The sequence below is a fragment of the Miscanthus floridulus genome, chromosome 7 (genome assembly GCF_019320115.1).
Source record: "Miscanthus floridulus cultivar M001 chromosome 7, ASM1932011v1, whole genome shotgun sequence".
Taxonomy (NCBI): domain Eukaryota; kingdom Viridiplantae; phylum Streptophyta; class Magnoliopsida; order Poales; family Poaceae; genus Miscanthus; species Miscanthus floridulus.
Window position 1 is genome coordinate 31,052,191 of NC_089586.1, and position 24,450 is coordinate 31,076,640.

The 24,450-nt window shown below is 44.8% G+C and overlaps 1 pseudogene; it reads right to left on the reverse strand.

The window, feature by feature from the left end:
- Positions 1 to 1,205: 1,205 nt before the first annotated feature.
- Positions 1,206 to 6,424, reverse strand: LOC136465303 (uncharacterized; annotated as a pseudogene).
- Between the last annotated feature and the right edge of the window lie 18,026 nt (positions 6,425 to 24,450).

The following is a 24,450-nucleotide window of genomic DNA, read 5'->3' on the forward strand; positions in this document are numbered from 1 at the left end:
GCGAACCGAGCGTAGCTCAGCTGGTTGGGTTCTTTGTAGTGGAACCTGTTCATCCGGGTTCAAGTCCCCGACTTGACACGGGTACTCGCATTTCAGAATTTAACAGTGATATTCTTTCAGTGCTAGGCGACGTGCTCGTCGATAGCGAGACGCCTGTGGTGACTTCGTCAATCTCGATATTTGCCGGTCCAACTCAGTTCTTCGGAGGTGCTTATAGGGGTAGGGTGTGCGTGCGTGCTTTCATAGGGGTGAGTGTGCGCTCGTGTATGTGAGCGTCTACGTGTGCAACCAGGTCTCGCAAAAAAAAGGGTCTGAGACTAGCTAGTATGGCTGTATGGGCACAGATAGCATACTTTTGTTGAGTTGCTCCTCATGTTCTGTTGTGTGAGAATATAGCTTTCTTTTAGTGAGTGATTACGGGTCCTCCATTGGGGTAATTCCTTGTTTATCAATTATCATAATTGAACACTGAAATCTCACTCTTAAACTTGTAATCCCTCGCTAGCTCAGATCGAAATCTGTGGCGGCCATTTTATGTCACTGCTATCCAACTGAGGTAATGTTGTTTGTTTTCAAAAGAAACTTTTACTGATATCAAGACAATTACATCAAGGCGATATACAAACATTTTGAAATCAATTCCGCGACCTCTATACAGCCTAATTAAATAAAGTTTTGGTGCTAAAGACAAGCACAGTACTGACTATCAATTTGTAGATTGCCATGACCTATGTGCCTGAAAATTATCTGGTCTCCAGCGTGCTCAAGCCGACATGGATTATGAACAAATAATGCAACGTGATATACATTTGGAGGGATGGATGGTACCGAGGCACCAACAAGCAACAAGATGCGTGGCCACGATGTGGCGATTGGGACGCTTCCAGGCTTGGCGTTCGCTCGTGACGAGCGATGCTATCATGCGGACCAGATCACCAGCTTAATTATTCTATTCCATTGCAAGTTTGGCAGTCAGGGAATTGGGTGCTTGCATGCATTTACGTGCCCCCATTCAGACCAGACTACAGCCATATATGCATTGCTATTATTGGGAGGAGACACATTTCAAGACAGCAATGACTTTGCACCAATTGAATTGTAAGCATTGTTTTTCCCCCACAAGAGAGCATCCTATATATGATTCTAGCAAGACTATGTTATATATACTACTCTCTCCATTCCAAATTACTCCATTCATAGTAAAAGTAATGTATCTAAAAAAGCCCAAACGTCTTATAATTTGAAATTGAGGGAGTAATATCAACGGCTGATTTTCTAAAATCGTCCCCTGATGATTACGATACAATCTCTGTGTCCTTTCTCCATTCAACATTTTAGCGCTTGCCAGTCTTGCCATTGTATATATGTGCTTAGAAGTGATTGATCTTGGATTCCGTTCTTGAACGGGATTGCCGTATTTCGTTCCAGCATTTCTTCCTCTTCCTCACTTGATTTTGGCTGCATCATATTTGATCCAACATTGTTATTTAAAGCCAGTGGATATATAAAGTACAAAATATATAAATATAGATATAAAGTAAAGCAAAACACTGAAGCCAACAGCAAAGAAGTGAAATCAAGCATAGCAAGAGAGGTTATGACAAAAAAAAGGTAAATAAGAAAATTTCCTTTTAACCTGATTACAAAAAACTAACTTCCGTTATTTACTTTCAGGGTGCATATAATGTCCCCATTCATTTTGGCACATGTGTGTTAGTACATGAATGGATTGGTTCATCTACTTTGCAATTCCATTAGGACAAATACAACTTTGGCCACACGCTGTGGGTTCCATAAATATCATTATGTTCCATTGCAAGATTTGCAACCACAGAATTGGGTGCATTTGTGTAAAACCCCGTTCAGACTATAGAGACATGTTTATGATACAATCTCTTCATCCTATCTCTATTCAACATTTTTGTGCCTACAATCTTCTCACTAGATCATTCGTCAATCTTGAGGATGCGAGCGACAGGCGTGGACGAGTGGCTCCTGGAAGTAGTATATATGCACTTAGAAGTGGTCGATCTTTTATTCGATTCGGGATTGTTATGTTTCGTTCTAGCATTTTTTTCTCCTCCAACCTGATTTTTTTATGCATCAGGTATTGTCCTATATTTATGTTTAAAAACAGTGGATATATGAAGTAAACAATAAAAAACATAAAAAGTAAACCATGAAAAATATGCATGTGTTTCTTCCAATACCAGGTCGTTGTGTACCCTCTCTATGTTGGTAGCTTGCAACATGTAGGCAGAGCTGCTAATGAAGATGCATGAGATGAAGGGCACCTAACTTTGCCATTTCCAAAAAAGAAAACAGTGCATTTAATGACAACAGTCATCTTTAGTAGCAAAAACCTAAACTGAAGCCAACAGCAAAGGGAAATCAAGTATAACAAAAGAGAGGCTTCGGTAAAAGTGGTAATTATGGGATTTCCCCTTTAACCTGGATACAAAGCCAAACATAAACTCCATGATTTACTTTTAGGAAGCCTATAACATATCTCCATTCATTTTGGTGCGTGTTTATTAATACATGGATCGATCTTGGTTAGGTCTCAATTATTTGGGACAAAACAACATTGGTTATATGCCGTGGGTTCCATATATGTTATTATATTTAAAAGGGCAGACCCAGTGTCGGAGGCTCCCACATGAGTGGGGTCTGGGGAAGGGATAACCGAGACAAGCCTTTCCCCCGCAATATATATGTTATTATATTTGATTGCAAGATTTGCAGCCACATAATTGTTTGCTTTCATGCATTCACATACCCCCTTTCAGATTATAGCCATGGTTTTGATACAATCTATTCATCCTTTCTCCATTCAACATTTTGCAACTACAATCTTCTCACTAGGCCATTGATCGATATTGAGGATGCCAGCGACAGGCGAGGATTAGTGCATCCTAGAAGTATATATGCGCTTAGAAGTGGATGAGGTTGGATTCGATTCTTGAGGGGGATTGCTATATCTCACTCTAGCATTTCTTCATTCTCTGTACTTGATTTTTGGCACATCAGATTTAGCCAAAAAAATTTATTTAAAGATGGTGGGTATATAAAGTAGAACATGATGTTTTAATTTTGAGTGAGTGGTCCTGTTAAAAAAGCTAAATTCCATCATCATTTTAGGAGCATGGGCAATCTGGAATCAACGCAATCGTTGTGTTTTTTATGGAATTTTGCCAAGCTTGAATGAGGTGCTGGTTTTCATCAGAGAGGAGCTACACCTTTGGTGTTTGGCTGGGGCACAAGGGGTCTCTCATCTCTTTGCCCTTGTGCGGTTGATGTTTGGCTGAGGTCAATTTTAATGTTTTGAGTTTAGTCGAGCTTGTATTTTCTTGTTCGAGTGTTTTTGCCTGTTTTGGTGTACGGATTACATTTTACAAACATTTTTTTCTTAATATAATGGTACACAGCTCTCCTGCATGTTCGTGAAAAACATGAAAATATATATATGCATGTTTTAAGAGTTTCCAATACCAGAATTTTATTTATACTTGTGTTTAAGTTTGTTAATCTTAATATTAAATTGAGGTTGTACAATCACCCTTTTATATAAGTCTCAAACTATGTCTTCGTGTACCCTCCCCATGCTGGTGGCTTGCAACAGTGGTGAAGCTGTTCATGGAGATGTCATGAGATGAGGTGCACTTAATTTTGCCATCTTAGAAAAGAGAATATGCATGTGCATTTAATGACAACAACCAACTTTAGTAGCAAAAAAGAACTAAACTTGTAGCCGATAGAAGAGAAGTGAAATCAAGTATATCGAAAAAAGCTTTAGTAAAAATTGTAATAAGGAATTTTACCTTTAACTATTATTCTCATGATCTTTGAGAACAATAACCATACTTAGTTGAATATAAATATTTAACTTACTCTAGCCAACAAACCTGCAAAAAGAAGCCAAATACGCCTAAGCTTAAGCCTAACAAAGCAACTGTAATGTAAGTTAAAACTAGGATCATATGACAGCTAGATGGTACAATATCCACAACCATAACAAAGTGCTTAAATGTAAATACAGAATTCAAAGATAGAGAACATCCGATGTCACATAGATGGGGTAGGGGGATGAATAAGGTTTACTGAAATATTTTACAAACTAAAGCAGCGGATCGTGTTATTGCCATGTATCCATAATAAGGAATTCAGAGGCTGAAGTTCCGTTTGGAAGTAAAATTCAATTTATTCCATAGTGTAAACGAAGATGATAAGGTGAATTGATAAATTAGCAGGACCTTTTAAAAAAATTGGAGCAAGATTTATCTTTTAAATACTAAGACAACTCAATGTTTATGATCCATAATAAACAAGTTAAAGAAAAAGGTACTCATTGCTTGAAGGCACCAAGATGTGAACTGTATGTGGAAAAATGAAGAAACCATAAACTTGGAAGAGGGTTATATATCCTATGATTTTTTCCAGAGAAATCATGTAGAAATGTCAATTTGTTGTTTTAACTTTTGCATATTTACTATGTCATTTTAGCTAACACCTTAAGTTCATGAAAGCCTAGAGGTAAACGCATCACAAAACGATTTGACCAGTTCTGATCTTTCGTTCATTGCCATGGGCAGTTCGCAATTAGACTGGTAGTCTGACACATAAGCTTGTCAGAGTAGCAAAACATATATCTCTATAATACGTGTGCCTACTGTTGCTGGACCAGTTAGCCTTCGAATCCTTGGTCGGGCGAATTTCTGGTCGGCGGTGTGGGAAAAATAAAACCTCGCATGTCCCGCGTTAAGCACGGGTAAAATAGAGTGGCCCTCCCACCGGCTAACGGTCCCCGTCGGGCTGAGCTCAAATAGCTCGGGGTGTTTACCCCCCTTAGCCAGCGTTTTTTTATAATAGTGTAGACCACAGATGAACAAAACATTGAAACAAAACAAAGTAGGAGAAAAATGTGTCTGATACCTGAAATTGCTTGGCATAGTGGAGCTGATGGCACTTCGCTGAACTATGTGCCCGGAGATGACTGCAATCCACAATGTGACATTCCACTCCGTCGCCGCCGCGAACGTTCAGTGTGCTTCTGTCTTGGACTCTTGGTCCCGGGCGACGAGGCGAGCTGCCCCTGGATAGCCCGAGGCTGACCACGCCGGCGACGGTCTTGGGCGCCGAGCGAGCGGAGCAGGCGTAGGAGCGGCTCCCGGCGGAGCAGTCGCAGGGCGCGGCGGTGCGACACCGGTGCAGTCGAAGGCGTGGTTGAGAAGGCGGCACACGTTGCGGTCACGGTGGCTCTGGCCCCCGTGGAGGCTGGGATAGTGGGATCCGAGGCGCATAGAACGGTGAAGATAGTGGAGAGCTGGTGGCGGTCCAATCCGATTTGCGCGGTGGAGGAGCGCGGACACGGTTGAGGAGAATGGGCAGCGGCTGCCGGCTGGTGATGCAGGGAGGAGCGGCGGGGAGAGGAGACGACGGTGGGCAACGGCCGTTGCCGCACGGGAAGAGGAAGCGGCGGTGACGGAGGCGGAGGAGGAAGCTGGGCCGCTGGCCTGCTTACTGGCCCAACAGACGTCGCCATACTGCTGCTTCCTGTTGGACCGTCCTTCCCGTCCTTTCAGCCAACTTTCGCGTATGAAGCGTTTTCTTCGAGTATAAAACGGAACCCCCCATGGTTTAAAATATTGGGATAATTCTAATTTTCTCTAAAATTTGAAATCCGAAACCATTATGTCCAGTAATAAGTACACACTGCAACATAGAAACCAGTGTGTCCGATCGTAAACATAAATACATGTCGTGGAGCATAGGTACCACTGTGTATAAAATGGACATCAATTTATTAACAAAAATGCTAGCAATTTAGTGGTGGAAACCGTTTTAAAATTCGATGCTTTAGGGAAAGAATTATCGTAGGAAAACAAAAGAACATGCTATCTATAGGAGTAAAAACATGCATGCAACTTTATCCAAGGATGTCAGGTTACTCAGGTGGTGAAAGTGAATGCTCCTGCGTGCCGTTTGTGAGGGCAAGGAGGAGAGATAATTGACAGGATTAGAGGTGGTGCATGCAGTCGGTATTACATCTACTCTAATGCTCCTGCGAGCCGTTTGTGAGGGCAAGGAGTAGATATATATTTGTTGTTGTTGTTTTCTCATAATCTCGTTGATTTTTCAAAGCTTTGTGGTGAGCGCATACGAACCCGGTATCAACTGTTTTTTTTTTTTTACTCTGTGCAGGTTAGAGTACAGCAGCTCCTGGCTCTGCTCGTTTATCTTATAATCTATACTTTTCAGCTTGTTTTTTCAAACGAAATAATATTTTTCTTTCACGATAAATTAGCTAAAATGGTATTTCAATTTATTTTTTCGGCGAAACGAACGGGCCTCTCTGTTATCACGACGCGGGGGGCAGGCTGCTTCATACACTGAACCGGCTCCTCCCGCCGCGCGCGGTCGTCATCGCCACCGTTAGTTGCATACCCAGACGCAAGCTGTAAAAGCCAAAAGGTTACGTGCCGGTCGTCGTCCTGGACTGGACCCCAGCTCTGTGGTGCGTGCGGTGAGAGGTGGTGGTGAGGTCATCCCGTGCGTATCGCCCCCGCAGTGGTCGGCTGGCGTCGTGGTTTACGGAATTGCCCGATTTGGACGGCTGACAAGCGCCCTATTACACGCAACTTCAGTTGTCCTTCTATGTGAACGAATAGTATTTCTTTCTCGTAGTAGATCAGAATAAACAACAGTATAAATCAAATTTTAGCGAAGGGGCCGGGCTCTCATCTCCGCCTGCTACGTGCTACTTGTACAGTACAGGCTACAGCGGCCAGCCTGGACTTTCCCTGGAGTACGAGAATGGTACAGTTGCAGTATTGGTTCTCCGTAGTACTCCTACTATGCAGCACGATCCAGCAGCACGCGCGGTTTCAACTTACGGGATCTCAAAGGCAGAAACTTTCGCTCCTGATTCGCATGCTCCGCGTACTTTATTACGAGCTCTTTGGAGAAGTGGAAATCAAACATAAAAAGAAACTACGTATAAGAGAAGTGGATAAAAGGAATCTTCCTCGCAGAAGCTGTGAACATACCCCTCGCCCTGCCTGCCGCCTGTTTCCAACACAACACAGCAGTCAGCAGGCATGCATCCGTTCCTGCTTTGAACGAACGAACGAACACAGTAGCTTCGCCGGCCAAGCAATGCAAGCCCGTTTGTCGTTCGACGAAATCAAGGGGAGAAGCAGGAGCAGCAAGCCCTAGGGCGCGTTTAGTTCAGCTTTGCATAGTGCACGATTCTACACTGTAGTATTTTGTTTGTATTTGTGAATTATTGTCCAAACATTGACTAATTAGACTCAAAAGATTCGCCTCGCAAAGTTAAAGCAAACTGTGCAATTAGTTTTTGATTTCGTCTACATTTAGTATCCATACATGAATCGTAAGTTTAATGTGACAGGAAATTTTCTTTTTTGTATAGCGCACTTTTGGAGAACTAACAAGACCTGCCTGGTTTGTTTGTTTCTCCGCCGATGCTGATTCGCATGCCCGTCTCGCTGCATTGGCATTGCCGGCACGAGTTTGGAAAGTGGACAGAGGAATCTTCCTTGCAGCAGCAGTCGCAGTAGCAATCGGACATCGTACAGCCAGCCCCAGCCCCAGCCCCAGCCCCAGCCCCACATGTCCTTGTTGCGCAAAGGAAAAGGGAACTCCAACAGAGTGGGAACGTGGAAATGGACAGAAATGTGCGCCTAGGCTGTGTGCCACATGCTGGTAATGGTGCGTCCTTCTTTGCTCCCCTTTCCCGACCGACCGATTATACTGCTCCCCTCCGTTTTCTTTAGGATTTATAAACAACTTACTTAAACTTTGTAGATCTTTCACTAAGATATACTCTTTCAGCGCTGAATCGTAAGTTATCTTGATTTTTCTAAATATATAATTTTTTACCATGTATCTGCTGCCTCCGTCCACAAAAAGAATGCAATTCTCAAGTTTCGATGAGTCAAACGACATGAACTTTGACTAAATTTATATAAAAAAAATTCAAACATTCATGACACATATACAAAGTAAGTATAATTAGATTAGTTATAAAATATATTTTTATAATAAATTTTTGAGAGACATAAATACTAATATTATTTACTATAAATTTGGTCAAACTTTAGCTCAATTAATCGGCACGTAAACCATAATTGCATTCTTTTGTGGACGGATAGAGTAGTAGACATGGTGTATATCTAGTTTTACCGGAAAAAAAGCTATATACCACGAAAAGCTAAAAAGGACTTACAGTTTGAAACATGTGGAGTAATCAAATTTTACGCATGTATGCTTGGCACATGAAATTATTTACACTAATATTTTAATACAACATTGGTTTTATAGTATTTTATATCAAATTATACTCATTAGACATCTCTAAATCTTAATACATCTTAAGAGTTGTTGGTAAATTTCGACTGGGAAGACAGATCGGGGCCTTCACGCGGTTCATCACAAGCACAGGAGCTCGCGGGACCATGATACCTAGCCGTCTAGGAGGCTTCACCTCTAAGAGTAACAAACGTTTCACAAATTACATGACGAAACCCACAAGTGTTCAAGGATGTGGAGTGTTCTCTTGTGTTCACAAACTCTTAATTTCTCACCCTCTCAACTCAACTCATAAGATCTCACTTAATTCTCACAAAGAGAGAGTAGGCAGAGCTAGAGAGACTTCTTCTTTAGTTATTCTTCGATTATAGGCTTGGGAGGCAGCAACAACCCTACAAATTTAAAGGAGGGGTGGGTATAAATACAATATACTCACAAACTAGTTGACAGAGACCAAAGTCCAGGACTTTTGGAATTTAATAAACTAGATGTCGGAACTTAACAGGCTACATACTATTCTGTCAGGTCTAGAACTTCTGGATAGGGAGTCAAACAGGAACTTCCAGAGACACCGAAACATTTTACAGACCCCAAATCATGTTGATCCAAGTGCTTGTGCGTCTCTCATGTTAGCACGGGTTTCAGTTAGTTTGAGCACTTAAAACATATCGAACCATTCATATTACATCCCTTTTAATAGTACGAAATACATATACTCAAGATAAAAAAAAAGTATGCCTATTTCAACAACTTGAGTACCCAGTATCTTCATATGCCATTTCATAAGGTTTTGCGTCTCTCATGTTAGCACGGGTTTTAGTTAGTTTGAGCACTTAAAATATATCGAACCATTCATATTACATCCCATTTAATAGTATGAAATACCTATACTCAAGATAAAAAAAAAGTATGCCTATTTCAACAACTTGAGTATGCAGTATCTTCACATGCCATTTCTTCTTAATATATCTTCATAAGGGTTTGCAATAATCTATGTCTCATTCTTTTTAACCAACGCAACATAATTTTGAGCTTGTATCTTAAACCATTTCAGCACATGGGAGTTCAATTCAAGGCTTTCACTTCCACTTATGATACAATCGGCCTGTTCGCTGGTTGGTTTCTGGGCTGGTTTGGACTGGCTGGTGCTGATTTATTGTGAGAGGAAAACACTGTTGGCTGGCTGGTTTGAGCTGGCTGAAACCAACAAGCGAACAGGCACAATAATTGTTTGGTCCTCCACAAAACATGACTCCTCATAGTTCGATTAGTTATCGGCTCATCGAGTACTCTCTTCTTTCACTTAGACAACAGACCATGGTATCTCTGTTTCCAAGCCATCACTTGCCCTTCATCTTGCTTATTACCTCCAAACAATTTCCTTGCCACCTTCACCATAATTATTGAGTACAACGTCTTGAATCAACATTGAGCACTCAATTGAAATCTATGTGATCCTTTGCTTGAATGTCTTCTTCTATACCTAATATTAAAGAGGCAAAATTTCTTTCTACTCATTTTTTTCGTCCGGCACTCTCTTAACTAACTTTGTGAATATGGAAACCGCATATAGTCCTTCTCTTTATATAGCAATGCAGACTACTTAAGGTAGTTAGGATATAGGAATCCTAATCCAATTAAATCTCTCAGATCCCGAGTAATATGAAAAGGAACCCTAATCTAAATAGAAAAATATAAGAATATAAATCTTTTCCCGTTTTGGTCCACCACACCATCCATCCGTCCATGTCCTTTTTCAAATTTCCTGATTTTCTTTTCTTTTTCAATGCCATACGTCCACAGCATGCATAAATATATATATGGGCCCACGAGGTTTGCGATTGCCTTGAGTTAAAGTCCTAAGCAGAGTTGCCAAAAGAAATCTTTATCTATGTATCCCTCCCTTTCTAAACCTATTTTTAATACATATATATGGTTAGGAGTTTCTTTGTTTTATCATGTTTATTAGTTTTCCTTTTTCTGTTTTTTTTTGTCCGAAGGGTGTTCAATATGGAGTCCAATTGCAGCTCATTGAAGCTAACCCATAAAAAAGAGGGAAGAAAGAAATCTGTCAAATAAAAGAAAATGTAGCATGACAGCTGTATAAATCTCTACATCAATGAATGTCTCAAAATAAAAATAAAAACAAACAGAAAACAAGATTGTAGAACGACAAGTTCCAGATGAAGTAGATGAACTAAGCCATGCGATCTTGCCATTGGCTTCTGCACAGCAAGAACGACGTCGGTCGATGAGGTCAATGAACAGGCTCAACGGATTGCTGAAAATTACAGCGCTTCGCCTACTATGGATTCACATTTCCTGGCCATGGATTTGCCGTATGCGCTATTCCTACACGCCTCCCCCACCGGCCGGAGTCGCGGTGCAACACCCCACGAAGAGAGACCAAAATCAAAGAGTGGACGACATTGTCTCACCACCTCATGACCATGAAGACAGAGGTGCCTACCCGCCACACCGGGCCTCCTGCAGCGGGCCATGAGGCTAGGCCCTAGCAGAAAGCGTCGCATGGGTAACGTGCTAACAACAGTGGTGGCATGGTGGAGACATGCCTGGCGGTCGAGCACGCTTAGAGTCTGCCTCTACCTTGACAATTCAATAACTAAACTCTTATTCGTTTTAATAAGATGAATTATAAATTTTATGGGTCCTCAAAGTAAGTCACAAAACTCAGTATTTAACTATACTAGCACATGGATAGTATGGAAATTAAGGTTAGGATATATTTACAAGTAAATATGTTTGGGCTTAATAAGATTAATTACATATTTTTATGGATCCTCGTAGTAAGTCACAGAACTCGATATTTAACTATACCAACACTTAGATAGTATGAAATTTAAGGCTATGATATATTTTGAGTAAATATTAGTGTTTTTGTTATCATTTGCTCTCTCCCATACTTTTATGAGTTAGAGTACCGTGTTAAGGTGGGGAGTTCAATCACAACACAAATTCAAATGCATGATGTCGGGTATCAGTATCAGGGATACCCGAAAGAAGGAAGCTAATGGCCGCAAACGCTAACTCCCTCGGATGGTCAAGAGCGTATCTTGGTCTCGCCCGGCCCCGAGAGCACGGGCTCCGTCTCGCCCGACCTCAAGGATACAAGATCTGGGTCACCCGACCCCAAGGGCGCGTGCTCCGTCTCGCCCGACCCCTCGGGCGAGAGCCCCGCCTCGTTTCGACCCCGAGGGCACGAACTCCACCTCGCCCGATCCTGAGGGCGCGGACTCTGCCTCGCCTGACCCTGAGGGCGCGGACTCTACCTCGCCCGACCCTGAGGGCACGGACTCCACCTCGCCCGATCCCCAAGGGCGCGGGCACCCCCTCACCCGACAGAGGTCCGTACTGACCCCAACCACTACGTGTCTAAAAGTACGAGTCCAGGGTTAAACTTCTGACGCCAAAAGGGGAGCAGACGCGTCTTGACATGACCTGCGACCACGACGGGCCACGTCTGAGGACACATGTTGCCAATAGCATCAGGCGTGCCAGCACTGTACTACCTACTCCCCGTATGGCCTCGGGCGGAGACATCAATGAGCCATACCGTCCACTAGGACAGGATGGATCGCCATGACCGACCGACGATGTTCGTGTACGACATCGGTGACGAACAGGGCCATGATGTGGAGCCATCCCCGTCGTCATCTACAGGGCCGGTGGGACCCGCGTAAAGGAGATAGAAGGTGTTGCAGTCCCGGAAGCCTTCCTGTCCTCGTCTCTCTCTCCGATGTAACCTGCATCTTCTCCTTCATCTATAAAAGGGGAAGCAGGACACCCCACGGAGGGGGAATTCAAAGACACATCTAACACGTCTGAGCGGCGGAAGGCTTAGGCGCTCGGCAGCTTGTAACCCCTACTACAAACCAAGTGCCGATAACATGAGTAGTAGCAGACTAGATCAAAGGACGTTTCGCCCGAACGAGTATAAATCCTTGTGTCCTCCGAGCACAGCCATCTGGGTCAGACGCACAAACTAGAAATTTACTAGCTGGTGATTTGAAATACCGATAGTTGGCGCGCCAGGTAAGGGCCTTTTTGCGCGTCTCATCGTCCACAACAGGCCACGGATGGCTAGCCACGGCGTTAGCTGCATCCTAGGCACGCACGTGCGCTTTGGGAGCCTAGACTTTATCATCGCCATGGAGGGAGAGCTGGCATGGGCTCCTACCCCCATCCAACTTCTTTGCTCCACCCACCTCGATGCAACCATCAAGGCCCTCGAGAAGCTACAACTGCATAAACCGGAGGCCTGTGTCCCCAGGAGCGACTGGCTCATCGGCTTCGATTACGGGAGGCTGGATTGTCAGCTTGACTCCTTCCTGGGACCCTAACCATCCCAAGAGGATGTGCGCTACCTCATCTTCTCCTTCGCCAATGTCATGACACAGCTTGCCGGAGGGGAGCCGCTCTCCTCGAAATATCTCACCCGGGATGCCCTGATAGTGTTCCCATTCGGTCTGCACAATACCACGAGGACCGTTGGTCACCTCGCTGTATAGTGCATGTGCCCGCCTCCCATGGATGATGAATTCATAGGAATGGTCGATTACGTCATGGAGTCTTTCCATGACCTTCTCGAGGGAGATTCAGAGTGGATCTCCGAATCTGACTCTAGTAGGGGGAGCCATCACCCCTCGCGAATATATTTTATGGTAGATACCCTCGAAGGACATGTCAAAAGTGTCCATGAGGGAGGGGTTCCCCACCAAATGATTTCGACGATGAAGTCAAAGAAGATGCGGGGGCCTTCCCTATATGCAGGTGGAACAGCTAAGAGCACGGCATCAGGAGCTCAAAGATGCGTGCCTCTAGCTGGAGCATGAGCACACGGAGCTCGAACGTGAGATCGAGCATCACGGGGATGGGGTCCACGCACATGCCATTGCTCATGATGTAAACTAGAGGATCATCGAGGACGATGGAGGCCTCCCGCACTTCCCCTAGACAAGTCAGAACATAGCTACCACAACAGCCCTACTCCAAAGGCTCTCGGAGCCCGTGACACCCGAAGACCGTTGGGCCCACCGCGAGATCCGCACGCTGCTCGAGCGAGCAGTGGTGCAATAGGCAGAATGCTCGCTGTCTCGGTGATGCGAGCTAGATGCTAGTCAGCTCATGTCTTTGGGACGACATGGCCAGGACATGTCCATCCACCAGGCCCCACACAATGGCGAGGGACTTGCCATGGTCCCGGTGCATGAGCGTCTCGGCCCCAATTGTGATGCACGTAACACCCTAGATGCCTGTAGACGTGGAAGGGGCGACAAGAGAGAGGAGACTAGCCATGGCTACCATCCTCGTCATGACGGACACTACGACAGTGACAAAGACCGAAGCCCATGCCTCAATCTGGCTGGCCCTAGGCTTTTGGCTAGCACATTCTCAACGCGGCTTTCCCACCATAGTATCAACTGTGCAAGCTACTGGCAGTGCTTGGAGTCATAGGCCGCTGACCCTCCGAAGATCATGAGGTAGCCATCTAGCGTTGGAAATCCACCATCCTTCCCCTCGGCGTCGTCTATGGCTGGCTTGGGCTCCTTCCTATGCTCCCCTTGTTGGAGCCTCCAGACAAGAACCATTTCTTGAGGATGTAGTCCCTATATAGGTGCTTGATGGGGAAAGCATGGTTTGGGCATGGCCCTTCGAGCAGCTTCTCAAAGTGGTCCGAGGTACCCTCAGTGGGCTTTTGACCCCCCTTGCGGTCGGCAGTGGCCACGAGCGAGCCCTCGCGCCGCTGCTTGTTCTTCTTCTTATTGGGGCGGTTGGAGGCGCCTTCGTCGGCATCCTCGTCTTGCTTTGCCTTGCCCTTGGGGCGGTCAAAAATCGCCTCGACTACCTCCTCGCTCGAGGCATGGCTGGTGGCGATGTCGAGGAGCTCCTTGATGGTTTGCAGGCCCTTATGTCCTAGCTTGTGAACTAGGGACTCATAGGTGGTCCTAGATAGGAAAGCTCCTATGACATCAGCGTCGACAATGTTAGGCAGCTCATTGCACTACCAGGAGAAGTGCCAGTTGTACCCACGAAGAGTTTCCTTAGACTTCTATCGGTAGTTTTTGAGATCCCATGGGTTCCCAGGACGCACGTATGTGGCCTGGAAGTTTCCCACGAAGATCTCTTTTAGGTCCGCCCAACATTAGATTCGGTTGGGCAGAAGGTGTTCCAACCATGTTCATACGGAATCGGCCAGGAACAATGGAAGGTTGCGGATAATGAAATTGCCACTATCCGCTCCGCCGGCTTGGCAAGCAAGCCGACAATCCTCGAGCCATAGTCTGGGGTTTGCTTCCATAGAGTATTTTAGGATGTTGGTCGGCGGTTGATACCACGGTGGGAAGACGACATTGAGGATGTGTCGACCAAAGGCCTGAGGTCCCAGCAAGTTAGGGCTCAGGCTTCAGTCCTTGCCGTTGTCGTAGCATCCGCCATGATGAGAGTGGTAGCCATGGCTAGCCTCCTCCCTCTCATTGCCGTGGGGACACCTACGGGCATCCAGGGTGTCGCGCGTGTCACAGTAGAGGCCAAGACGCTCATGCACCGGGACCTCAGCGTGTGGCCTACCACCTCGCTGCGCCTGGTGGACTAACGCATCCCTGTTGGGTCGCTCTTAGCGCACACTGGCTGGCGTCAAGCTTGCGTCATCAGGACAGTGAGCTCTCGGCCTGCTACATAGCCGCATGCTCGAGTAGCGTGCAAATCTCACGATGGGCCCAACCATCATCAAGCGTGGTGGGCCCCGGAAGCCCTTGGAGTAAGGCTATCGTGGAAGTGATATTCTGGCATGCCAGGGTGAGGTGTGGGAGGGCTTCATCGTCCTCGATGATCCTTCGGTTTACGTCGCGGGCCATGGCATGCGCACACCCATGGTCTCCATGGCGCTCGAGCTAGAGTCATGCTTCTTCGAGCTTTTGGTGCCATGCCCTCAGCTGCTCTACCCACAGGTGAGGTGGGCCCCTACATCCCCCTCGACCTCATCATCGAGGTTGGCTATTGGGGTAGCACCTCCCTCATGGATGCTTTTGATGTATCCCTTGGGGGTACCTACAATGAAACACTCTCGTGAGGGGTGATTGTGGTAGAACCGCCTGAAATAACACACCTTCGGAGGCGCTTGTCTTCCACTAGACACTAAACACCCCGAAAGCAAGCTACATCGGACGGTTTTGTCGAGCACACCCCAAAGGAGAACTTGAACTATCCACATTTTTCCCTCTAGGATCCAATAATGAGAATGAGTTTACAATACTTAGTTCATTTCATACATCAAGAGTTCTCAGAAATACATTATTACAATACCAAATTCAGAGTGCGGAATTTAAACAGCAGAATTGAAATAAACTTCTAACGATAAGATACAAGGATCCATCTGTGCCCACCAGTAGAATCCTCCACTCAATAGCTTCTCCTCAAGCTGCACCTGCAACAGGGGTAAATAAACTCTGAGTACACAATGTACTCGCAAGACTTACCCGACTAGTGGGAATAACTTCTCGACTCCAAAGGATATGATAAGCTTTATGGTTTGTTGGTTTTCCTTTTTGCAAAAAGCCTTTCTAGTAGGGAATCCTTTTGGATGTTCTTATTAGCAGTCATGATTAGTTCATTTATCTAGCCATTCTATGTAAGCACATGTTCTACTTTCAAGCAAGAGTTGAGCAATTAGATCCATTTCACCATCTTTCATCTTCTAGTTCTTACCACGGTGCTAGATCGTAGACAAGTTGTACCATATTACATGGCGATTCTTGAATCAATGTAGCCTAGCTGGGTAGCCCAAAACACACACCCCACTTATACCCTAGGCATAAGCAGGACCAACCCACCACTTTCCAATCAAGGGGTCTAGGCCCCCGTCCAAACTTGGACTCTAAGCCCCCACTCCTGAGTACCAGACTCAGGGTGGTGCTTAGACATACACCATCCCTACCTCTAATCAGTCGGTCTGGAAAGAGTCGGAGCCCACAACAAGAGAGCAACGAGCCTTCCCTGCTCCCACAAACAAGTATGTGCTCAAGATAATAAATCTGTGACCTGACTAGAAACCAATGCAATGGCTGGTCCTTAACCAACATGGATAGGGAAAACAGTGTTACCAAGTTATGCTCCATTGGCTATGGGACACAACCTCTTACACCCACCAATACCCATACCATATGCCTGCCCGATCTTCATTTCCTTTCACCATTTTATTATGAGAGTGATAATAATAATCACCTATTATGAGTATCGATAGGTTACTCACGCTACCGATAGCCTAAGCATAGCAGCTACTCGACCTATACTAGTAGGACTCCTAGGTAGGTACATCTATGCATGTAGTTTCAATATAAATCCTATAACGTAAATGCACAACACATATATATCTAGTGATCATTCAAAATAAGGGTTATGCACCAGGGCTTCTTGGCAGGTGCGGTGTCAGCTCAGTCAGTCAGTGGCGGCTCTGGGACCTCCTCTTGCATGAGGATCTCCTCCTCGTACTCCTCGATCACCTCCTCGAACTCATGGTCTCTGATGGTCACGATCTCCGCCAACTCATTCTCTACATGCATGCAATGATGATGCAACACTTAGTATTTTAGCAACAGCAGCTCCTAAATTAAGAATACACATGGTAAACTACTAAGCTAGCCCTAATGACTAAGATACTAAGTTAACTATCATCATCATCAAGTAAAGTGTTGGGTTCAACTAACAAACACCTAGCTTTACAAATGAAGGATATATCTTTATTTCTACTAATGATTTAATGTATATTTGAAACAAAGAGCATTTAACTACCCTTATGTTAAGTCTATTCTAAAGCTACAAAAATTATAGTGAGCACATAATAATACCATGAAGCTACTGTAAAATTTTCAAAGCTACAGCTATCACCATATTGCCACAAAAATTCCTATAATATTTAACCTAATAATATTAAGCACTCTCAAATGATTTAATAGTTCCTAGTATCAACAAATATTATATGAACTAAATACACCAATAGATACAGCACAATTTTAGGAACTAACAAAATTAGTTTCACAATTTTTGGATACCTACATGATTTTATATAATTTACTAAAGTTCAGCTCAGAATTAAAATGAAAAGCTATTTTTATTCTCCATGAAAAAGATAAACTCAATTCGGCCCAACATGGCCCACACGGCATAACGCTCGCGCACGAGCATGCGGTGGCCCATAGGTGAGGCACGACCCACGTGCGGAGGCATCCCACGGCGAGGAAGCTCATGCGCGCCGACACTCTTGCAAAAGTGTCACTAGACTATGAGCAAAACAGGCCATAGCCCACGTTACAGTTCTATAGACAGCGACTTTGCAACGGAACCCTCAGATCTTTCTCCTCTTTTCAATGGCAAGGTCCTCAGCCATCCCCACGTGCTCTAGCACGGCGAGCGGTGGCACTGGCACTTATGCCGGCCACATGGGACCCACATTGACCTATCTACGAGGCCGATGCTCACCTAGGGATCGATGTGAGACGATGGGCGGCGGTTACACGAGCCAGGACGCTGTAGATGGACCTCTCCACGATGGCAGGCACCCTGCGGCAATGGTGATGGCGTTCAGGTGAGCCACAACAACAACAAGATGGTAGGGGTAGCGGGTGAGCAACAACAACTCACCAGTGACCATACCGAGAAGCCGGCTCGGCCAGAGACAACTCGAGCGAGGCTAGCCTTGTGCGCGCTACGAGGTGAACGGCGGACCACAAAAGCACGGCCACATCAGTGGTGAGGAGACAGCACTAGAGCTACAACTAGCGTGCGCATGACAAAGAGGGAGCTAAGGCTAGCTAGTGGTGTAGAGGAATTGGCGCGGGATGAAGTTGTGGAGACTGGCCATGACGCAGGCGGCGACAGGCCTTAACAGCACGGTGGTGGGCAAAGCTATAAAAATTGAGCTCTGCATGATGCAAGTCAAGGTGGGGTGGGGTCAGCTAGAGAGGGGGTGTGAAGGTGGAGACACGAGCATGAGGAATTGATGAGAGGTGCTCGCTCTCTGGCTTCACCGTGACATGACGCGACGGCGGCAGAAAACAGAGGAAGAAAGAGGGAAAGAGAGAGACGGCGCGACAGGTGGGCTCGCTTGTCCATGCCTTGGGGGACACGAGCAGCGAGCATGGGAGGCCCACGCGCCAGCGCTACAAACAACACGTGCATGCGTCTAAACGGTGTGGCCCGTGTGCCACAGTGCCATAAATGGTGTGACGGCGACGGCTCGCCCACGTGCGAGCGGCAGAGGCGACACGCACAGGGCTGGCAAAAGCAAAGAGGTGCAGCGGATCAGCGTGGACACGATGATGACGCGACAGTAGCGGTAGCGTCGCAACATGAGTAGTGCCGGTAGTGTGGACACGATGGCAGCGTAGCACAACCGTGGTGGCACCCAAACAATAGTGCGAGCGAGAGCAGCAGGGCGTAGGGCCAGTAGCTCGCTGTGGCCAGCCTTGGCCAAGCCCAAGCGGTGCAACAATAGTGGCAACGGCGTGGCACGGTGGTAGGATGGTCAGGCACAGGTGAGCGGCGGGCGCGGCAGCTCGTGGTTGGCGGCTAGCGGCGTGCCCACCACGGTAGCAGCAACCGGCCAGCGTGGCCATGTGCGCACGTGCGCGTGCGCCCAGCGCACTGACGCCACGACATCAGGACAGGATGGCCTGGTGATTGCGCCCAACATAAGACGGCTCAAGTTCATGTTATGCATGGATTTTAAAGCGTTCGAGACGTCTGAACCGTTGATCCAATGCCCAAACCACTTTTGCTATACCTTAGAGGGTATATTAGGCTACTAAAATAAGCCATAATACTACCCTACTCCTTAACCCAATCTCTCAAAAAATTGCTAAACATAGCAATGTTTAGCTGTCGGCAGACTTAAAAATTTCTAAGTTTGAGCTGAATTTGATTTCCATTTGTGATTTCTAAGCTAGTGGAAATATTAGCGAGTAATATCATTTTTCGACCATAAGTATTTCAATGTCATCTATAAAGTTTATACTTCAAACTTTATTTAAGTATCACACACATGTTCTATAGCATTTTTGCTTAATAAAAATTGGTTTTAAACCCTAAGTGATATAACATGACTGTCGAATCAACTTTCGCTCCGCATTTTAGTTGACCGTTTTGAGTTATAGAAATTGATCTACACACTTTATCACTTGCATTAACACAAAAACATGATGCTCTTGACATGTTTTAGTAAATGATTTACGATGTAACACCAAAGGTGTTACAAATCTACCCCCTTAAACAAAATCTTGTCCCAAGATTTCATGTGCCTAGTGTGGGAAAAGAGATAAGAAATAAATCCCAATTTAAACAATTACCTTAGTGAACTAGAAAGAAGATGGGGATAATGCTTCAAGATATAGCTTTCTTGCTCCCACGTTGCTTCATCCTCCGAATGATTTTGCCACTGAACTTTATAAAACTTCACCACATTGTTTTTAGTCACTCTTTCTTTTTCATCTAAGATCTTAATAGGATGCTCAATATAAGACAAGTTAGGCTGGAGAGGAAGTCCTTCAATTTCCACTGCTTCATCAGGGACCCTCAAACATTTCTTTAACTGGGAAACATGGAAGATATTATGCACTACTGACAAAATATCAAGGAGCTGGATACGGTAGGCAATAGAACCACACCGGGCCAAAACCTTATAAGGTCCAACATAGCGAGGGGCTAGCTTCCCACGGACACCAAATCGATGCACCCCTCTCATGGGTGACACTTCAAGATACACATGATCACCAACTTCAAATTGCAAGGACTTTCTTTGCTTGTCCGCATAAGTTTTCTGATGGCTTTGAGCTGCCTTCAAATGGCTCTGAATAATACTGATTTGCTCTTGAGATTCTTTGATAAAATCAGGCCCAAAATATCCACGATCACCCATCTCAACCTAGTTAAGAGGTGTTCAACATGTCTTGCCATATAGGGCCTCAAAAGGTGCCATACGAATGCTTTCTTGATAGCTATTGCTATAAGAAAACTTAGCTATAGTCAAGCATTCGTCCCACTTTTTAGGAAAAGAAATGGTACAAGCTCTCAACATATCCTCAAGTACCTAGTTTACCCTTTTTGTTTGGCTGTCAGTTTGTGGATGATAAGCTGAACTTCTGAGGAGACTAGTACTAAGACATTCTTGGAGTTGCTCCTAAAAACAAGAGACAAAGACTGACCCTCTATCAGATATGATAGTAAGAGAAACTCCATGCAGGATCACAATCTGGTCAAAATACAACTTGGTATACTTCTTGGCTAAATATCTGGTATCTACCAGGAGAAAATGAGTGGACTTAGTTAGGTGATCCACAATGACCCAAATAGAGTCATACCCCTTTGTCGTGCGGGGCAAACCAACAACAAAGTCCACAGAAATATCCTCCCATTTCTAAACAGGGATAGGCAAGGGCTACAAGAATCCTAGTGTACGCATATGGTCTACCTTAACTCTTCCACAAGTGTCACATTCTGTGATGTACTTGTCGATATCCTGCTTCATATTTGACCACCAATACAAGTGGCACAAATCATGATACATCTAGTTACTTCCTGGATGGATGGACAACTTGGAATGATGAGCTTCATCCAAAATCTTTCATCTAAGCTCATCACTTGATGGAACAACCAATTTGTTCTTCAACCTCACTACACCTTGATCATCAATACTAAAATGTGGACCACGACCTTTAGTATTTAACTCCTTGATATGCGGGATTTCTAAAACATCTTGCCTTTGCCCTATAATAATTTGCTCAAGTAAATCTGAGACTAGAGCAATATGGGCTAGCACCTTAGCATGCTTAAGAGACAAAGGTGCTTCTTCAACTTGATACGACTTCTGGCTCAAAGCATCAGCTACCACATTAGCTTTTCTAGGATGGTAATGAACCTCCAAATTATAATCCTTGATTAGCTCCAACCATCTCTGTTGCCTCAAGTTCAGCTCAAACTAAGTGAAAATATATTTGAGGCTCTTGTGATCCTTATAAATATGCACTTTATTTCCCAACAAATACTGCCACCAAATTTTTAGAGCGTGCACCACAACAGCCAACTCTAAATCATGGGTGGGATAATTCACCTCATGCTTTTTCAGCTGGCATGAAGCATAAGCTATCACACGTCCATCCCACATAAGCACGCATCCCAATCTAGTCCTTGAGGCATCACAATGCACATCAAATGGCTTGTCAATATCTAGTTGGCCAAGAATAGAAGCAGAGGTAATAAATTCCTTTAGGGCTTAGAAAGCTCCTTCACAACCCAAACTCCATACAAACTTGATATCTTTCTAGAGCAACTTGGTCATTGGTTGAGCTATTTTGGAGAAGTCAGGAATGAAATGCCGATAATATCAGCAAGACCAAGGAACTGAGGGATCTAATGCACTGACTTCGAAGACTTCCAATTTAACATATCTTGCACCTTGCTTGGGTCTATAGAGATACCTTTAGGTGTCAGAACATGTCCCAAAAACTATACTCGATCCAACCAAAACTCACATTTGCTGAATTTGGCATACAACTTGTATTCCCTTAATCGAGTCAGTACTATCCAAAGATGTTGTGCATGCTCTTCATTGTTCTTAGAGTATATCAAAATATCATTAATGAACACCACTACAAACTTATCCAACTCCGGCATAAAGACTAAATTCATGAGATACATGAAGAATACAGGAGTATTGGTGAGACCAAAACACATGGCTAGGTATTCATATAGTCCATACCTAGTAGAGAAAGATGTCTTTGGTATATCTTGTGGTCAGATCTTAATTTGATGATACCTAGAATGAAGATCAATCTTTGAAAATACCTTGGCACTAGCCAACTGATCAAACAAAGTATCAATACGAGCCAAAGGATAATTATTCTTAATTGTTACCACATTGAGAGGGCAGTAATCTACACACATCCACAGAGTACCATCCTTCTTCTTCACAAAAATAGTTGGACAACCCCATAGTGAAGAACTAGGACAAATAAAGCCCATCTCCAATAATTTCTCTAACTGCTTCTTCATTTATGCTAGTTCTTTAGGAGCCATGCGGTAGGGACGCCATGAAATAGGAGCAGTGCTAGGTTCTAACTCAATAGAAAACTCCACATCTCTATCCAGAAACTCAAAGACCACAGGAATAGAGGCAAGATTAGGAGAAGCTTCAACATGAGCAACAACTAGTAAGACTAGATCTAAGGACATAAGAAGAGACATCCTATCCTCGGAAGAATAAAGTTATAACTCAACAACTCTCTGCTTAAGGTCCAAGACTACCCCATAAACTCACAACCAGTTCATGCCTAGAATTGCATCTATGCCTTGCCCAGGCAACACCATGAACTAGAGGTGGTAAATGTGAGTGGCTAGCATTAATCTAACTGTATCTGTCTGAGTATTAACGCACAACTATGCACCCAGTGTACTTATTCTATAGGAAATAGGAATATCCATCAGAGATATATTGTGCCTCTATGCAAACCCCATGCTCATGAATGAATGTGATGCACCAGAATCAAACAACACATATGCTGGGTGAGAATCAATGGTAAACATACCAGCCATCACATATTCATTCTACAAGATCTTCTCAGCCTCAGTGAAGTTGACTTGTCCAGAGCGAATTATGGGCACCTTCTTCTTGATAATCATCCTCTTGACCAGACAGGAGTTGGCTAAAGGCTAGGAAGACTGCGTAGGCTAGTTCTATGGATACTCCCAAGCATAGAGGCCCTCCTTGCCACACTTGAAACAAGTACCCAGCTTGTTCCCCTGCCCTAACGAGGCGGAACCTACTGTCCCTGAGGCTATGGTTGCACCTACTGAGTAGGTGCATGGTACTGAGTGGGAGGTGCCTGGTAGGTCTGTTGAGGATGATGGAACGACTGTCCACCCGAAGACCGATAGGGCATCCGCCTAACAGCATGTACCTTCTGAGCCTAGGGGTGATTAGAAGATCCAGTGATCACCCTCTTGTGCTTCCACTTAGCCTAAGACTCACGCTGAAGTCCCTCCATGGCAATAACAGCATTCATCATAGCACCAAAAGTCTGGTAGTTCCCTATGTACAACTTCTTCTACAGACTGCAAGAGAGGTCGTGATAGAAACGGTCCCTCTTATTCTCATTAGTATCGACATGGGTCCCAGCATACTGTGCCAGATGGTTGAACTTGTTCACATAATCCATCACAGACATGCTCCCTTGCTTTAGGTCTAGGAACTCCATCAACTTCCTGTTCAGCACACCAGCAGGAATGTAGTACTCTCTAAAAGTGGAGGTAAACTCCTGCCAAGTCATGCGGTGATCAACTGGCTGCATGGCATTGAACATGTCCCACCATGCACTGGTAGAACCCAACAGCTGTTGCGCTGTAAAGTGCACCTTCTATTCTTCAGTCATAGTGAGCAGCTGAAACTTCTAATCTAGAATATGAAGCAAATGCTATACATCTAGAGGCTCAGTAGTCGGTGTGAACGTGGGTGGGTTCATCTTCAAGAAATCTTGGTAAGAACAGGGCCCCTTGGGACCACGGGCACCACCCCCATTCCCTCCATTGCCTCCATGCCCCCCACGAGTGAAGCCACCAATCGCCTAGGCTAGCATCTCCAAGGCACGGGCTAACTTGCATCGAGTAGCCAGCATCTTCACCATCATCTCCGCAGGTGTCATCGAAGGTGGTGGTGGTGGAGGAGGAGGCAAAAGTGGGGCCTTGTGGCTCTCCCTGTTGGTGTTTCCAATGCCCTCACCGTGACTGTTATCGCCTAGGTCTACCCTAGCGCTGGTACTCCCATGACCCAACCTCATGTTCATCTATAAACATATACGAACCAACCATTAGGGACAACCCTCTAGATTAGGAACAAGAGACTTAGAGAAATAATAAGGTTTTTATTAAGGAATTCTTTTAAGTTATCCTATCGATTCACTAATCCATTTATATGTGTGGGGGAAGTTTAGTTTAAGCAGATTTTCTTTTCATGATGCATGCATCGGCCTACCCGTTCACTCAAGCTAGAATATAGTGGCATTCGTAAATTTTTTTGGCACATCGCACACTCACTTTCTGTTTGCTAAACGATTC